The following is a 16,876-nucleotide window of genomic DNA, read 5'->3' as shown; positions in this document are numbered from 1 at the left end:
TATCGAAGAAGTACCGCTTGGAGAGCTTCAAGAAGTATCGCCTTCTTCCTTGTCAGACTTTTAAAAGAGCGGCGTCTTTTAAGGCTTTACAGTTTACAGGACATAACGTCGGATACCGGCACAGTTTCTACGTACAATAAAGGTATAATGCAGCTGGTTGGCTTCCATATGTGTGAATTGCATCAAATTAGGCTACATTGCGGTGACTTGGAGACAGGTTAGAGTGGTTCATTCCGAAGGTTAGTAAAAGATGTAGTGTCATGGCTGGTGGGAGTCATTTTACATAAATATTAGGCTATGGCTACTTTCCTTAATAGAGGGGTGAAAGCACAATTTAGGCTCTCACTTAACGCGAGTTTACCGTAATATCAATTGTCACGTACATTAATCTTTTCGCATATTTAATTATATACCGTTATATACATACATACATAAGCAGATAGTCAGTGTTCGGGCACATTTATGTCCAGAGTTCTTAAAAAATATTTAATAATTCTTTATTGCCACATTTATTACCTGTGCGCTGTGCCACATTGGCAGAAAACGAATCAAAAGAATCATACAAAGTTGAAATGAGCAAAGTGGCTTGTCCGGGCGGCAGCAACTGTGCGGCACACCGAACATGGATGGCAATGGCGAAGCGACGGCAAAATGTACAAATATAAAAATGCGTGAAGCGCATATGTTCTTAAGCATCCCCACCGTCCGACCGACCGACCGACCAAGCGACTGGCAAGCATATCAAGCGCACACAGCTTCAGAGCCACTTATGCGCAGAAGCAAAGGCCGCTGCTAGAGGTGCGCTCCCGTTGGCAACGGCAAGGCGTGCTGCGGTGTGCGTTCGCATACAAAAAGCAATTAATAATAATTAATGTTTTATCTACGTTTTGTTTTGTTGCCATTGTTGTTGCTGTTGCTATTGTTGTTGTGCGCTGTTTTATGTGTTTGTCCGGCTGATCGTCGACATCGTCGCCTTTGCTGCAGGTTTGTCGGACTACTACTTAAATACACACACACACAGACACATACTATGGTATATGCACGCACGCGCTTACAGACAAACATGTGGCAACGCTGCTGCGGCTGGTGCGTTTTGTACGCTTGAACTATGCGCTTGTCTTCTTAACTCTTATTTTATTTTATTGCTGTTGTTGTGCCTTGTAATTTTTATTACAGTTTCTCCGCTGAGTGCGCAGTCCAACACACACTCTCACACACACACACACACACGTACGTTATATGCATGTCGCATACGAATAAAGGGAAAACACGCTGACTTAATTGATAATTGGAATTTCAGAATTTAAATACATATTTCTCTTATTTGCCCATGTCGTATTTGGGTTGTTCACTCATCATTGTTTTTGTTGCTGATATTAGTTATGTACTGCTGCCGCCTGCCAGCACGGTTGGCGGCCGGTCTGCCGTTGCTGCTTCTGATGTGGTCGCCGCCAATGTATTCACCAACAGCGTCAAATGCATACATACATATGCACATGCACACACACATGCCTACATACATACATATACCGATACAGAAGTTGCTGGCATTTCGTTAATGCTCTTTTAGCTTCATTGCTTTTTTTGTTCTTGACTTAATGTAGCGCGAAATGTTAATGTGCGCGCGCGCAGGCGCAAACGACAGGCAGTCAAGCAACCAAACGGCAGCAATAACAACAAACACTTACGGCATACAACAGCAAGCAGCCGTCAGCCGGCAGCCAGCAGTGGGCAGTGGGACAGTGGCAAAAGTGTTGTGAAGAGGCGTTCTAGCATTTCAAATTATACGGCACAGCTCAAAAGCGACGCGCACACACTGCTGTACACACGTAAAGCGTGGTTCGAACAGAATTACAAAAGCATAAGAACACTCATTATGTAGCTTAAGGAAATATTATATTTATTTATGTGGCTGTCAATGCCTGTATAACTTATTTTTTAAAAGTTTAAGTTAGAGAATTTCTTAATATTTTGATCTGAAATTTTGCACAAGTTCTTTTCCCGCCAAGAAGCTACACATTAGCTCGAATCGGCGGTATCGGACCACTCTAGCATATAGCTGTCATACAAACCGAACGCTCTAAATTTAGTTCATGTATGGAAAACTTTTTTATTTGGGAAGATATCTTGACGAAATTTAACACAGGTTATTTCCCAGGGCACCTCTACAACAAACGAAGAAATTCTCCAGGTCGTACCAGTATAGCATATGGCTGTCATACTAGCAGAATGATCAATATTGAGTTGTTGTATGAACATTTTTTTTATCTGACGAGATATCTTCACGAAATTCGACATAAATTATTGCCCAAAGCAACGCTACAATATTCGAAGAAATTCTTCAGATCGAACCAGTATAACATATAGCTGTCATACAAGCTGAACAATCAAAATTAAGTAGTTCAATGAAAAACTTTTTTGTTTGAAAAGATATCTTCACGAAATTTGACATAAATTATTTCCCAAAGCAACGCTACAATATACGAAGAACTTCTCCAGATCGTACCAGTATAACATATAGCTGTCATACAAGCTGAACAATTAAAATTAAGTAGTTCTATGAAATCTTTTTTGTTTGAAAAGATATTTTTGAGAAATTTGACACAAATTATTTTCAAAAGCAATACTTCAACATCTAAAGAAATTTTCCAGATCGAGCTGTTATATAAATCGACCGTTGAAAATTAAGTTTTTGTATGAAAAACTTTTTTATTTGAAAATATATCTATATGAAATTTTACACAGATTATTTCCCAAGACAAAGCTACAATATACGTAGAAGTTTTTTAGATCGGACCACTCCAGCATATAGCTGTCATACAAACCACACGTTGAAAATTAAGGTATGAAATGTATTCAGTTTAGTTTTCTCTTGTTTTTTAGTATCTTATAAAAATTAGGGTTCGTTCCAACCACTTTACTTTCGATCTGCCTTGAAATTTAAATATATTCTAATCGATCGATTAATGTGCCTTAACTTTCTATGACACTTTACATTTCATGCTACCAAAATTATGAACATTTCTTATTTTACAAAAACAATATTGGCAGTTGTTGAAGATAAATGTAATAAAGCCTACACTAGCGTCAAAATTTTCTCAAATAAAATCTTGAAATCACATAAGGACCACCCTTTATGCAGGACCCAAAAAGCACACTCATACTACAAATTGTCATACAGGCAGAAAAAAAAAACTTGTATATAATTATGTATTATTCTCTATTAAAAGTCGTTTAAATTGCTGCAGTCACTCCACACTTCTGCTGCCTAAGCGACTCATCTCCATTCCCGCTCATTCCACTGCAACAACAATATGTTTATGCTTTAATATTATTATTTTGGTAGAAAATCTCCGATTGGCCTTTGAATCTTTTTTTAACTACCGTGCCATAACAAACACACGTACCACCTGTGTATGTGTGTGTGTGGTGTGTAGTTGGGTACGCTTATAAATGGCAATTTATGCAGCAAAGTGGCGAGTAGGTTGCTATCTGGCGGCGGCAGTGCGCGAAGTGGCAGCACAAAAACTGGTAGAATGGGTTTTATTCAAAGCTGAGTTGGATGCCGTCTCCTCTGTGGCTGCAGCGTCGTCTCCCTGCCGCATGGCGTACGTACGCGCACTCGTATTAGCGACGCTTTGGAGCTGAAGCTTCTCCACGACGCGGCGCGCTTTGAGTTCGTGTTTTTTTTTTTTTTGTTTTTGTTTGCTAACAATTGTGGTATTTATTGTTGTTGTTGTTCTTGTGCGCAAGCGCATCTATTTTTCTCGCTTTGTTGTTGTTTTTGGTAGACTTCGAGAGACTTGTTTTAATGCGAATTAAATTAATTTTAAACCGATTTTCAATTAACTCAAATGCTCATTTGTAACGCGCGCGCAAACACACCTTCACATGCTTAGGCCTGCAAGTCAGTCAGCCAGCGGGAAATATTTACGTGTGTCAGCTATTTCAAAGTATGTTAGCTTGACATATTTCATAAAATGTGTGTGTGTACGTAGGTAAGCACATTTTCTGTTTTCCGCACGGCGCCATGTTGTTGGTTTTCCCCGGCAACGCTTGGTAATGCGAGCCAGCAGCTCACTCAGGCGTGGGCGATTAGCGCTAAGCACCTAAATCTAATCGATTTTGCCAGTGCACCCACCGCTTCCCCGCTGGTATAGCCGGGCTTGACCCATTTGACAGCACTATAAATACTTTCGAGTCTGCCGAACACATATAAACAGCAATGACAAAATAATTGCAAAGTATTTAGACGAAAGTGGGCAAAGAAATTGCTGGATTACTTTCAAGACTTACGTAAGCAGTAAGGGACTGGTTGTAGGTGAACTACTTTGTGATTGCTAAATACGAAAAGTATCACAATCTTAAAAAATTAAAACTGCTGATAGGGAATTGAGTAATCGGAGTCATCGAAGGACAGTTAACCATAAGAAACTTGGTAAAACGATAATATGAAAGTAGAACACTAACTGTTTCTAGCTCCTAATATTACAAAATAAAAGTATTCCTCTTTAAACCAACTAAGCATCCTTCAATTCAAACGAAATGAAATAAACTGTAAAGAAATGAATTTTAATGTGACTGTTCACCATTCATTATTGGCTAATATTATATTCGACCGAACAGACTACGTCTAGCAGATAAGAAATATAGCAGCCATAGCTAAGAATATGCACGAAGACCGTGGAGACTCGATTCGATGCCATTCACAGCGACTCGTAGTGACGTATGGACCTACTTGTCGCATTTTACCTCCAGATTTTAAATTGAAAGTATAGTGAACATAGCTAGTGCCAGAACTGAAGCGCCTCGACCTTCCCAAGCGACATCGATACGCTCTATGGGCTCTTGAAAAGTTCCAAAAAGATTCGACTTTTTCGAGCTAAAATTTTGTTCAGCGATGGATGCATTTTTTGTTCAATGGTTTTGTAAACAATAAAAATTGCCGAATTTGGGACAACCTGAAGAGATTCAAGAGCCGCCATTTTATCCAGAAAAATAAGCGGTTTCGTGTGGTTTGTGGACTAGTGAAATCATCGGTCCATATTTCTTCAAAATTGATGCCGCTGGGGACTTAACAATCAATGGCGACCGTTAGCTCGCCATGATAACCGACTATTTGATGCCTGAAATTGAAGTTCGAGATCTCGGCAACATTTGTTTTCAGCAAGACGACGCCACTTTCCCCACATCACATGAATCGATGGATTTATCGGCAGAATATTTCGCTGAGCAGATAATTTGCGCCGGTCGATTGACCAGCAAGATCGTGTGGTATCATACCGTTAGACTATGTACTTTGGGGATATGTAAAGTTTAAAGTCTATGCGAACAAGAAGGCCGCGTGATGTGCCTAGGAGAAAAGCATCATGCGTGTTATTCGCCAGTCACCAGTCTAAATGACCGAATGAGTTATCAAAAATTGGACTCAACGGATGGACTATTTGAGACTCCATGTCCGGACTATAAGGTGAATATATAAGAACATTCCAACCAAACTATATGAGGTCTCGGCGAGTCACTATCGATGTGTGTAGACAAATATTGCTCTGATGGCACTCAATACCTCTCCTTCAATTTTTGACAGTCCCGAATTAAGAGTTTGGTCTTAGCGGAGCAGTTCTTAGTAGATGCATGACTGTCAGTTCACCAAACCACATAGCAAAACCTTCCTGTATGTCAACTCTTTGTTGGCTACCGTCTGCGTCTGCATACCACGATTCGCCCAATACAATTCATAAAAAAATTTATGATAAGAAATAATGTTTGTATCAATCATTTTTAATATTGAATCTCAAGTACAATCCCTTCGATTTTAATACCGAATATTTGCTCAAATATTAGGTTGTCAAAAAAGTCTTGCGGTATTTTCGCTAGTTGGGTCTGAGAGCGCGTAGTTGTAGTTTTATTCGTCGCATCGGGTCATGCTATATCTTTTTGGGAAGCTCATTTCACGCGCTAACACGTGTTTGATTGMTTGTCGTTTCTTTTAAGTCGTTCGTGAGTTATAGCGTCGCAAACATGGAGCAAAATAAAGAGAAAATACGGCATATTTTACAGTCCTACTACGATAAAGACAAAAATGCATCTCAAGCCGCCAATAAAATTTGTGCAGTTTATGGACCCGATACAGTTTCCATTTCCACCGCACAACGATGGTTTCAACGTTTTCGTTTTGGTGTAGAGGTAGAGGTCGAAGATGCGTCACGCTCCGGAAGGCCTGGCGTCGAAAATTGCGATAAAATCGCTGAATAGGTCGAAAGTGACCGGCATAGCAGGAGCGGTAGCATCGGTCAAAAGCTGGGCATGAGTCATCAAAAAAAATTTTATGAACAATTTAAAATTCAATAAAAAAATACCGCAAGACTTTTTTGACAAGCTAATATATCGAACTGTTTCTAACAATATCGTTCTTTCTCCCTGTCAAAATATAGTGTCCAAAATAAACATAAGCCCATAGCCAATGTACTACTTTAATTTGACTCCGACTGAAATGTTTTAAGCCGCAAAATGATGCGCAAACCTACCTACCTCTCATCAATGCCAATTAATGGAAAGCCCAATATAAGCATATCAACTCGCATTCACCTACCGACAATAACACTTCACGCCAAGCACAAATCCTCAATCAAGCCTTGCAGCCGATTAACTGCAATCAGGATAATCAATTGCGGTAGGCGCAAATAGCCGCGTTGACAGCAACAACAATGATGATTTTAAAGTTTTGCTTTCATGCCAAAAACCACACAAGTTTATGGAGAAATTTACAATTCAAACTATATTTCAACCCAATTCACACGTAATCCACATTACGACATTGCCAACATAGCTGATTTTCAACAAAATTTAAATTATTAATTTACCACACGAAAAAATGCCACCAATTCACCAGGCAATTGGGACGAAGAAGGCGGAAAAATACAACAAAAAATCGCAGCAAATAAATGGAGATTCGTGTAAGCTTCGCAGGCTGCCACACAAAATCACGGCGTGTGGGGGAGTGGCGAAGACAATGGAGCAAAGTGTGGCAGCAACAGCAAAGCATGATACGAGCAGCATTGCAGCAAACCGGTAATGAGGTGCGGGAGGTAAGTAAAACTTTAGTAAGTGGAAGCGCATAGATGCAGAATGTGGCCGACACGATTGCGAGTTAGTTAAGACTTTTTGGAATATTTTTGGGTGCCATCATTGGCAGCATGCCGTCGTCACTGTGGTCTTTGGCTGCAACAAATACAAATGCCACTCGTAACTGACTTTTACTATCCACTCACAGGCACGGACACAAACACAAGCACACGGCAAGTCCATGCGCCACCAGTCACTTACTTCATTGCGAAATAATGCCGAAAGAATTGAGGCGAAAATAAAACGAGGCAAAAGCCCCCACAGCAATGCAATTTAATGCATTTAAATGCAGACAGTTGGACTGGCAGACGGCAGTGTGGCTGGTCTAGCACTAGCAAAACGAACGGCAGACTACATCGATGAGAAAAGTAGCAGCAGCAACAACAGCAGCGAATAACTGCTGCGGCAGTGAAAAAACAACAACAAAAAAGAAGGAAAAATACAAATACTACAAGCGCCAGTGAATTAGGAGGTTAGATGGGTGGTGGTAGTGGTGGTAGTGCTGGCTGTGTGCGATTGTACACGAGAGGATGAAGTTGCGAGTGCCGTTGTGCAAATTAAGAGTGGGCGCGAGAGTGAGAGCAGGCGCTGCAGTGAGAGTGTGTGTGCGTTGTAGTGACGCCCAGAGGCGATTTCCAAGTTAAATGACAAAGCGATGCTGCATTGGAAATGCCAGCAACAACAAGCAGTTCGGGTTGGAGCAAAATGACAAGGCACAAAAAGAAGATAATTACAAAAGGAAGAAACACCAACACACCTACAAAGTGCAACAATGTGTAATATTGACATAGAGCGAAGAAAAGAAAGTTCCTACAACAAAAAAAAAAAAAAAACAATAACAATTACGATCTCAAAGTCGACACAATCAACAATGCACGACTTTCCGACATTACGCAATTGCAATAACAGCAAAAAAATAGGAAACAAAAATATGTAAGCAAAGGTATAGAACCGGAAAAAGAAAGAACAACAAGAAAAAACGTTAACTTCGGTTGCAACGAAGCTAAATACCCTTCACAGGTGCATTTATGTTAGTAACTACATATGTGTTCAGTTTGTATGGCAGCTATATGCTATAGTGAGCCAATCTAAAGAATTTCTTCGGAGATTACACCATTGCCTTAGAAAATAATCTACACCAGATTTCGTGAATATAATTTGTCAAATGTGAAAGTTTTCCGTGGTTAAGTTTGTATGGCAGCTATATGCTATAGTGAGCCGATCTAAACAATTTCTTCGGAGATTACATTGTTGCCTTAGAAAAYAATCTACACCAAATTTCGTGAATATATTTTGTCAAATGTGAAAGTTTTCCATACAAGAACTTGATTCCGATTGTTAAGTTTGTATGGCAGCTATATGCTATAGTGAGCCGATCTAAACAATTTCTTCGGAGATTACACCACTGCCTTAGAAAATAATCTACACCAAATTTCGTTAATATATTTTGTCAAATGTGAAAGTTTTCCATACAAGAACTTGATTCCGATCGTTCATTTTGTATGGCAGCTATATGTTATAGTGGTCCGATATCGGCAGTTCTGAAAAATGAGCAGCTTCTTAAAGAGAAAATGACGCGTACAAAACTTCAAAACGATATTATAAAAACTCATGGACTAGTTCGTATATATACAGGCAGACAGACGGACATGGCTAAATCGACTCAGCTCAACACACTGAACATTTATATATATACTTTGTAGGGTCTCCTACGTTTCCTTCTGGGTGTTACAAACTTCGTGACAAACTTAATACAGGGTATATATATATATATAGTCAGGGTATAAAAAAACACGCATTGCAATCAATCTCAAAAGAAACAACCTGCAGTCTGCATATATTTGCAGCGGAGTCTCAATAAAAGAATGCAACATAAATACGGACAAAAAATGTAAGGACATAAACAAAAAGAAAAAAAAAGAAAACAAGATGAAAAAAGCGTCAAATTCCGTTGGTCGGAAGCTGGAATACCCTTCACAGGGTACTACTCCTACTTGATTTTGAACTGCCAGTTTGCATGGCAGCTATATGATAAAATGATCCGATCTAAAAAAAATAAAAAATGCAGGGACTCGGACGACATTGCAGCAGAAATTACAGCCCAGACATACAAGGCGGATGAAAACCTCATCAGGCCAAGATACGGACTCGACTCATACAACCAACAGCTCGCCAAACAAAAAACAGAGCCACTAGTACTAACAAATAAGCACATACCCTTCGAAATTAGTATGCAAACGACTACGGATATAACCAAAATAGGGTCAAAAAACTACATACGCATTAAACTGGACCCCAGATTAACCTTCTGGGTTCAAAGCCAGCACGCCGCAGCGAAAATTACTTCCCAATTTAAAGCTCATAATGTCGACGACAATCAGCGACCAATTATATGGAGCTGAGATCTGGGCAGATGTGCTTAAAAAGGAAAACCGTCGTAAGGTAGTGAGCAGGGTGCACAGCACCACAACTCTCAGAGTTGCATCAGCTCACCGAAAAGTGTCAGGCGATACAATGTTAGTTACAAACGGTAATGCCCCAATAGACCTTCTGGCATACGAACGGAAAAAGCTGTGCGAGCTAAAGAAAACCTCCGAAAATAACAAGAGAAAATACCACAAACAAGGCAAGATACAATGACATAGCAACAAAGATGGGAGAATGAGAGTAGCGTCAGATGGATGACCAGACTAATAAAAGACCTAAACTTATGAACAAGCCGTTAATCGACTTTTACACAACTTAGCTGTTATCTGGTCACAGATACCTCAAAAGGTATCTTCATAGAATGGGAAAAGTCGAAGAGACTTCATGCTTATAGCACGATGTGTGTGATGGCAACGAGAACTTGCCGCCGTAGAATACGTAGAAGATTATCCAAAAATTCGCAGAAATTTTGCTACGCAGCAAATGAAAATCTTACAATAAGAAAAATCGAAAGCCACCGTGAAGTAATGCAAATGTGGTTCTGCGGTGTGAAACGGTTCCTTAGAGGGGGCCGAAGGGTTGTTTGTGACCTGTAACAAGGTTGTCTCCTTACCTTAAGCAATAATCCATGCCAAATTTTTTGTAGATATCTCATAAAATTAAAACATTTGGCAGACAAAGACTTTATTTGGATTGTGATCCGATTTGAGGGATATTATAGCGCTCTCTTGAACAATATTATGCAAAATTTCAGATGGATATTTTAAAAACTGAGGGACTAGTTCGCGTAAATATAGACAGAAAGACAAATGAATATGGCTAAATCGACTCAGCTCATCACGCTGATCTTTTATGCACCATATACATATCTACAGGATCTTCGACGTCTAATTCTGAGTGCTACCAACATCGTGACAAAATTAATATACCCAGTTCAGGGTATAAAAACTAAAATGAAGCATCAAAGGACAAAATAAGTTTGTATGTAAAGCAAATAAATACACATTTTCAATCCGTAGGAGCCGCTCGTTCATTCCGGAAGGTGTCACTATAATCCCATGCACTTGAGAAAAAACACGTCGCAGTGCTACCAGTACACGTCCGTGCGTTGCTTCCCTTCGCCCCTGTTTTGTTGTCTGGCATGTGGCGCACAAAATGTAATGTCAATTAACGCGCCGAGGTGATTTAGAGTGAGGCGAAGCAAAGGAAATGGAAGCACAAAAAAAAAAAAAAAGACAGTAATGAAAATGGTAAAGAAAACTGCTGAGAGAGTGGTATTTGAAAATAGGAAAGAAACGACTGCTTGACTGAGTGCATGGTAAAGCAGGTACTCGCATATGTTTAAATGAGAAGTGTTGACTTGTCCTTTCATGTGATTTTATGCGAGTGTAAGTGCAAACCCGTTTTGCAATTAGCACTTGTGTACGTAAAGCCAAAATTGAAAATAATGAAAATAGCTCTGTAAATAGTTGTTTCTTTTACCAGCTCTATTTTATAAAATATTTTTACAAGTTTTGTGTAAGTGTGTTAAAATCTTACATAATTACTATTCTCAGCTGAGAGCATATCATCAGTTCGAGTTATGGAAGCTTAACTGTATTTATGGAGTTACGTTTAGTCGTAATGTTGTAAAAATTTTTTGGATTTTCTTAAAATATAATAACTTATTACTTATAATATTAGCTGAAACTGCTCTCTCATATTCCCTTAAAATACTCACTTCAAATACTCTTTGAGTTATACGATAATAAGCGAAGGGTTCTCGGGCACACCTTAATTGACATCAATCATCAGACGAACATAAAAAGGGCTGTACCAATCTAGAAAAAAAATGAAAACACAAACCTAAGAGTTCAAATAAGGTCGAGGTATCGTTGAAGACATGCATTTTGGACGACCTTCGACCTCTCCAATTCAACGACGAAAGTATTAAAAAAGTGAAGGATATGTTGTCGAAAATCGACAAGGCAAGACATCGCTAGCGAGCCGATTAGAATGATTTTGGTGAATATTTTTTGGTTTGAAACGCGTTCTTGCTCGACTCGTCCCGATAAAGCTGAATTTCTTTCAAAACAAGTACCGTAAACATATCTTTTTGGACATGCTTGATCGTACGAATTCCGATCCCACATTCATGGACAGCGATGTAACGGCCGATGAAACATGGGTTTGTGAGTTTGTGATCTTGACATGTAAACAAGTCAAGAATCATTTGAATGGAACACGTTTTCAGGGAAAGTGTTTCGAAACTGGAGAAATCGTTGGAATAAGTGTATTACATTAATAATAATTAAATATATTGAAACTTATTTACAATTTCCGGTTACTTTTTGTATAAGAAACTATATGATGGACAGTCGATGACAAATGAATGAGAGCAAGCCGATGCGAAACAAAAGTACTTTTAAATACGGCAACTCACAGCCAAAAGTGAAAATTCGCTTAAATGCCTACAAAAGTGTGAGTTGTATGTGTGAATGCGGGTATATCCTTGTCATTTGGCACGTCGTTATTAAACTCTGTCTGTCGTTCCGCTGTCATATTTGTATGTAGTATGTGCTCATTGTTTGTTGCTCTTGTGGCATATCGCTTGTGTTGTTGTTAGTGTCGCATTATTGTCACTGTGCTCCAGACTTTCGGCGAAGGAAGCATGAGCATATACGGCCTATCGCATGACTACTTCATTGTTATTGTTGTATCAGCTTCTGAACATTGTTTTTTCAACACATATATATTATTTTTGTTGTTGTTAATGTTGTAACATTAAGTGTTTCAAGGAAGGCGACAACTTCCTTGCGCTGAGGATGTGTCTGCGCAAAAGCACCGCCAGTGTGCGATGACAATGTCAACAACAACAACAGCACACAGCAACTTGGGTAAATGATGTGTTTGGCAATTGAAGAAAGGACGAAGGAAAGGCAAACACGCATGAGATATGCAAGGGTATCGCAATAAGAAGCGGCATTTATGCAAGCGGGGATTAAAAACAATCGAATGGACAGGCATGCATGCATGCACGCAAGAAAAAAACAACAACAACTACACATTCAGCGAAAAGTGCATAAAAATCAGACAATGAGAGTCGCAAATGATAAGAGCAGATTTAATAATTTACAAACACACATGCACATGCACAGAAGATGCGAGCGTATGAAAGCGCGTAATTGAAGCATTCACAAATCCATATGCATGTGCACACACACATTCACACTGCAACGCGTATTTAGACTGCTTAGGACACTTACTACGTTTTCGCATCGCATAACTCTTTCATAGACGCTCACTCAAGTATGCTTTGCGTATAATACACTCTTGCAACATTACGGCTGCTCCTATGCCCGCACAGCTATTTTTGTTAGGGTCAGCGTTGAAACGGTTTTGCTTCGTTTGCCTCGACGGTTCGCAATCATATTACGACCGCATGTGTTGACTCGGCTGGGCATACTTGCCTTTGCTGCTATGCTTGCCAGCAGCAATTTCGACAAATTTTGGACTTTCTTTTTATTTTTTTCGTAATTTTCAGCTAGTCGCGGTTTTTACACCCTTAACATACTTTGTAAAATAAATATTATATAGCGGTGGAGTCTGTCACCAAAAGTTGTGCTTTGGATTTACAAACCATAATTAAGCCAATCACTTGTTATAGCCCTAGAGTGACTGTAACAGACTGGTGTCTAATGACTCATTGGATTGAAACTAAAGAGGTAACACTTCTCCAACCTGCTGAATGGCAGTGAAAGCGTAACACCAGGAGATGGTGAACCCGATTCCCCAATCGAAGACGATGAATCACACGTTCCATTGTCCGAACATGTAAGAGTTCGCATAGCAATTATGCGTCTCAAGAACAACAAAGCTGAAATATGGTGGCAAAGAACTAACATAACAAAGAACTAACATAACAAGCACGCTTCAACTTTTTTTTAGTTTATGGTCAGATGAAAGCATGCCCGCCGATTGGAATTTCAGTGTGCTCTATCCAATCCACAAAAAAGCAGACCACAAAATCTGCGTCAACTATCGTGCGAAAAGCCTCAGCAAAATCGCATATTAGGTTTATCGAGCGTACTGTGTAAAAGACTGAAGCCCACCGTGAACAAATTGATTGGACCTTATCAGCGTGGCTTTAGACCTGGAAAATCTACAATCGACCAGATTTTCACCATGCGCCAAATCTGGCAAAAGACCCGTAAAAGGAAGATCGACTTCCCCTCTTCGTCGATTTTAAAACCGTATTCGACAGCACGAAAAGGAACTGCCGTTATGCCGCTTTGTCTGAACTTGGTAACCTCAGTTAATAAGTCGGTATTACGAGTTTTCGCCATGCATTCGGGTCATAGATAGCTCGTAAGTGGAAGGTTAACGGTTCATTTAATTTTTAGCGTTTAGCAAGGCTCACAACGACACTATGTTAGGAGTCTAATAATTAAGTTTATATACTGAAACTTTTTTACATGTAAGGGTGTTCTAGCCTCGGTGCAACCGAAGTTAAGGATTTTTCTTGTTTTGAGTCGTAACACTGCTGAATATTTTTTGTATATATACATACATACACATATATGAAAAGTATAATTGATATACGCTCATGTGCGATTTTTGGACTTGTTTACTTTTTGCTCGCGTTGCGGCAGGTGGTGGTGGCATTTCGTTACGTGCATTTGCCACATTATGAGCGCATTAAGGCAACAATATCATTGACAATAACACAAAGGCATTCAACAATGCAAACATACGAATAAACAGCGAAATAAACAGTTGCAACATGCAAAAGCGTAGCGTAAAGTGAGCCGCTCGACGCTCGCTACCTTGACCCCATTGCAAATGAGCTGAGCACAACCATTGTTTACTTGTAACTACAAGAGTCACTGCAAACATGCAACAGCCAACAAATTGTGCATTCAATTATGTTTGTTGTATTTACATTTGCGTTCTTGTAACTAAAATTGTTATTGTTGCTACCAAATTCAGCTACCTCGAAAGTGACAATAAAATATGGAAAACTTGATGCACATTTGAGAACATATCTGGATTTGCAATGATGGGCATTGTATACAAATTTATAGTGTATGTATAAATATTTGTAGGAAACTGCAAACATTAATCGATGATTTTTTCCGAACACAAGAAGAGTTCCAGAATCTTCGGGAGTCCTTCAAGGGGTCATTTCAAAACGATTAAAAGCACCCAGATACATTAATTTATAAGTTCGAACACTGGAGTTTTTTTTTTCTATAGCTTCACAAAGTAATACGTATACCAGTCCACTTGCGATCTCTTTAGATCAGTCATCTAATCTAACCTAACCCGGATACATTCAAAAGCTAGGAAAAATTTTGTATATTTAAATAGCGCCATGGTCGCTGTATTTTTGCCATCATGACAACGCTTGGCCTCGTGTTACATGACTTCTTTGGAAAACTGTGGCTGGGAAGTTTTGCCTCACGTGCCTTATAGCAAAAACTTAAAAAAAAAATCGTTTCTACTAAATTTAATGCATAAATATGCATATTGCGAGCTCAAAAAAGTTTACGCAGGTGCTGTCCCAAGTGAAACAACGTTCTGTTACTAGTTTCGTCGCTTCAAAAGATTAAGAAAAAATATGCAGTTACGGACAATATAATAGAATTATCCATATTACCACTTTTGCGTTAAAAAAATATGAATTTGATTTAAATTCAACTAAAGTATATATTTATTATTTACTATAGGTGACGTGCTATTATTAAGATTAAAAATATTGCAAAAAAACAAAAATCATATACATATATTGAAAAAAAAAACAAAGGTAAAATAAAAATTTCAAAGTTCGGAGGACAAAAAAAAAATTATATTTTACATGAAAAATAATACTTTTTATGGATTATTAGTTCAATTAGTTTGTATTTTGTAGTATATCATTTATCGTTTAATATAGATACAAATCTTAAAAGACTTAGGCTGTCCAATAAAACAGAATACCAGACCTTAGGACCTACGCTCACAGTTTCACCTTATTTTTCGGTTCAAGGCCCTAATATTTTCCTTAACGATTCTACATAAAATCTTTATTGGTTTTAGTTTTGGCAATTGTGCTGGCTAAGACCTAACATCAATACCATGATCTGAAGTATGTTCGGGTCGCTCTCTTATTGGAATTGCCAATTGAAGGCGAATGTATAGTATATGTAGCGGTCCATGTTTTCTTACATTTAAAAAATATGTCCGCAACCACACTATGGGAAAGAGCTTTAAACCATTATATCCGACATGGGGTTTGAATATCTTTGTTTTTTTTACCATCACTTCCTATTTTATTTTTCTGTCGTTTTGCAAACTGATTTTGATTGCAATTATGCCGTTTCCTCAGCATTGGCACCTTTCGTTGCAATGTGCCTAAGAGATTTCTCTCCACAAGTCGTCTTCTTAACGTTTTTGAAGAAATTTAACTCCTTTAATTCTTGTTGAATGGCTGCAGCGATCTTAAACGAATCGCGCATCGACAATCCTGCAATATGTATTTTGATCGACTTCCGTTACAACTTGGTCAGCGAATTTTTTCACCTTTTTTCGGAAATTTTAAGCCATCAAACACACATTTTTGGTACATAATCACTGTGTTTAGAAGTTCCCTTTGCATGTGACATTTTCCTTGCAAATTTTGGAGCACAATCTTTCCTCCTCTGAACAATGCTTTGCTCGACCTATTTATCTACATACTTAAATACATAATTGCAACAAATATTCGTTCCACAGATCTAATTAAGTTAACATAACAACATATTGCGCTTTTTAATTTCAATATTTTTCGTTTATGAAATCATTTCGATTTTGAGGCACGTTATTTACTTTTTAAATTATTGTTGAGTGTAAAACTGGTTAATGCTCATCTTTACTCCTTTTTAAAAGTAGATGTAGAGATGATTTCATTGCATTTGTCATAATGTGAAAAAGTTAAGGCATAAATGAAAAAAATATAGCAATTATGGTTTTTGAAATATTTGCATAAAAAATTTAACTATTTAAAGTTTCGGTGTACATATATATGGTTACGTACGGATAAAGGCGGTTTATCCCATACCCATACCCATACCCATTTTAACTCCGAAATCGGGGGATGCTATTCTAAATACAACCTTTTTTACGAAAACAAAGTAGCCAAAAAACGTTGACTAAAATAAAACATGAAGTTAAAACATAGCGCAAAAAGCATACATGAATGTGCATGTTTATACTTTTTTTTTTTTTTTTTTTGTTTGTGGAGTAGCTTGCAACTAAACGCTTATAAAAATGTTAACATAAAAATAATATTTACATTTAATGTGGCAATGCGGTCATTAGTTGCCTC

The 16,876-nt window shown here is 38.4% G+C and overlaps 1 protein-coding gene across 2 annotated transcripts in view; it reads right to left on the bottom strand.

Annotated features, from left to right (window-relative positions):
• Nucleotides 1-16,876, bottom strand: part of LOC108970137 (putative uncharacterized protein YIL169C) — a 91,591-nt gene extending 74,715 nt beyond the window's left edge. For both annotated transcript variants that reach the window (XM_018935299.1, XM_018935300.1), the window contains exon 1: nt 16,844-16,876. The gene's annotated coding sequence lies outside the window, so the exon portion shown is untranslated. The remainder of the gene's footprint in view (nt 1-16,843) is intronic.

The sequence above is a fragment of the Bactrocera latifrons genome, unplaced genomic scaffold (assembly GCF_001853355.1).
Source record: "Bactrocera latifrons isolate USDA-ARS-PBARC rearing strain unplaced genomic scaffold, ASM185335v1 scaffold_284, whole genome shotgun sequence".
Classification (NCBI taxonomy): Eukaryota; Metazoa; Arthropoda; class Insecta; order Diptera; family Tephritidae; genus Bactrocera; species Bactrocera latifrons.
This window is presented reverse-complemented; position numbering and strand designations above follow the sequence as displayed.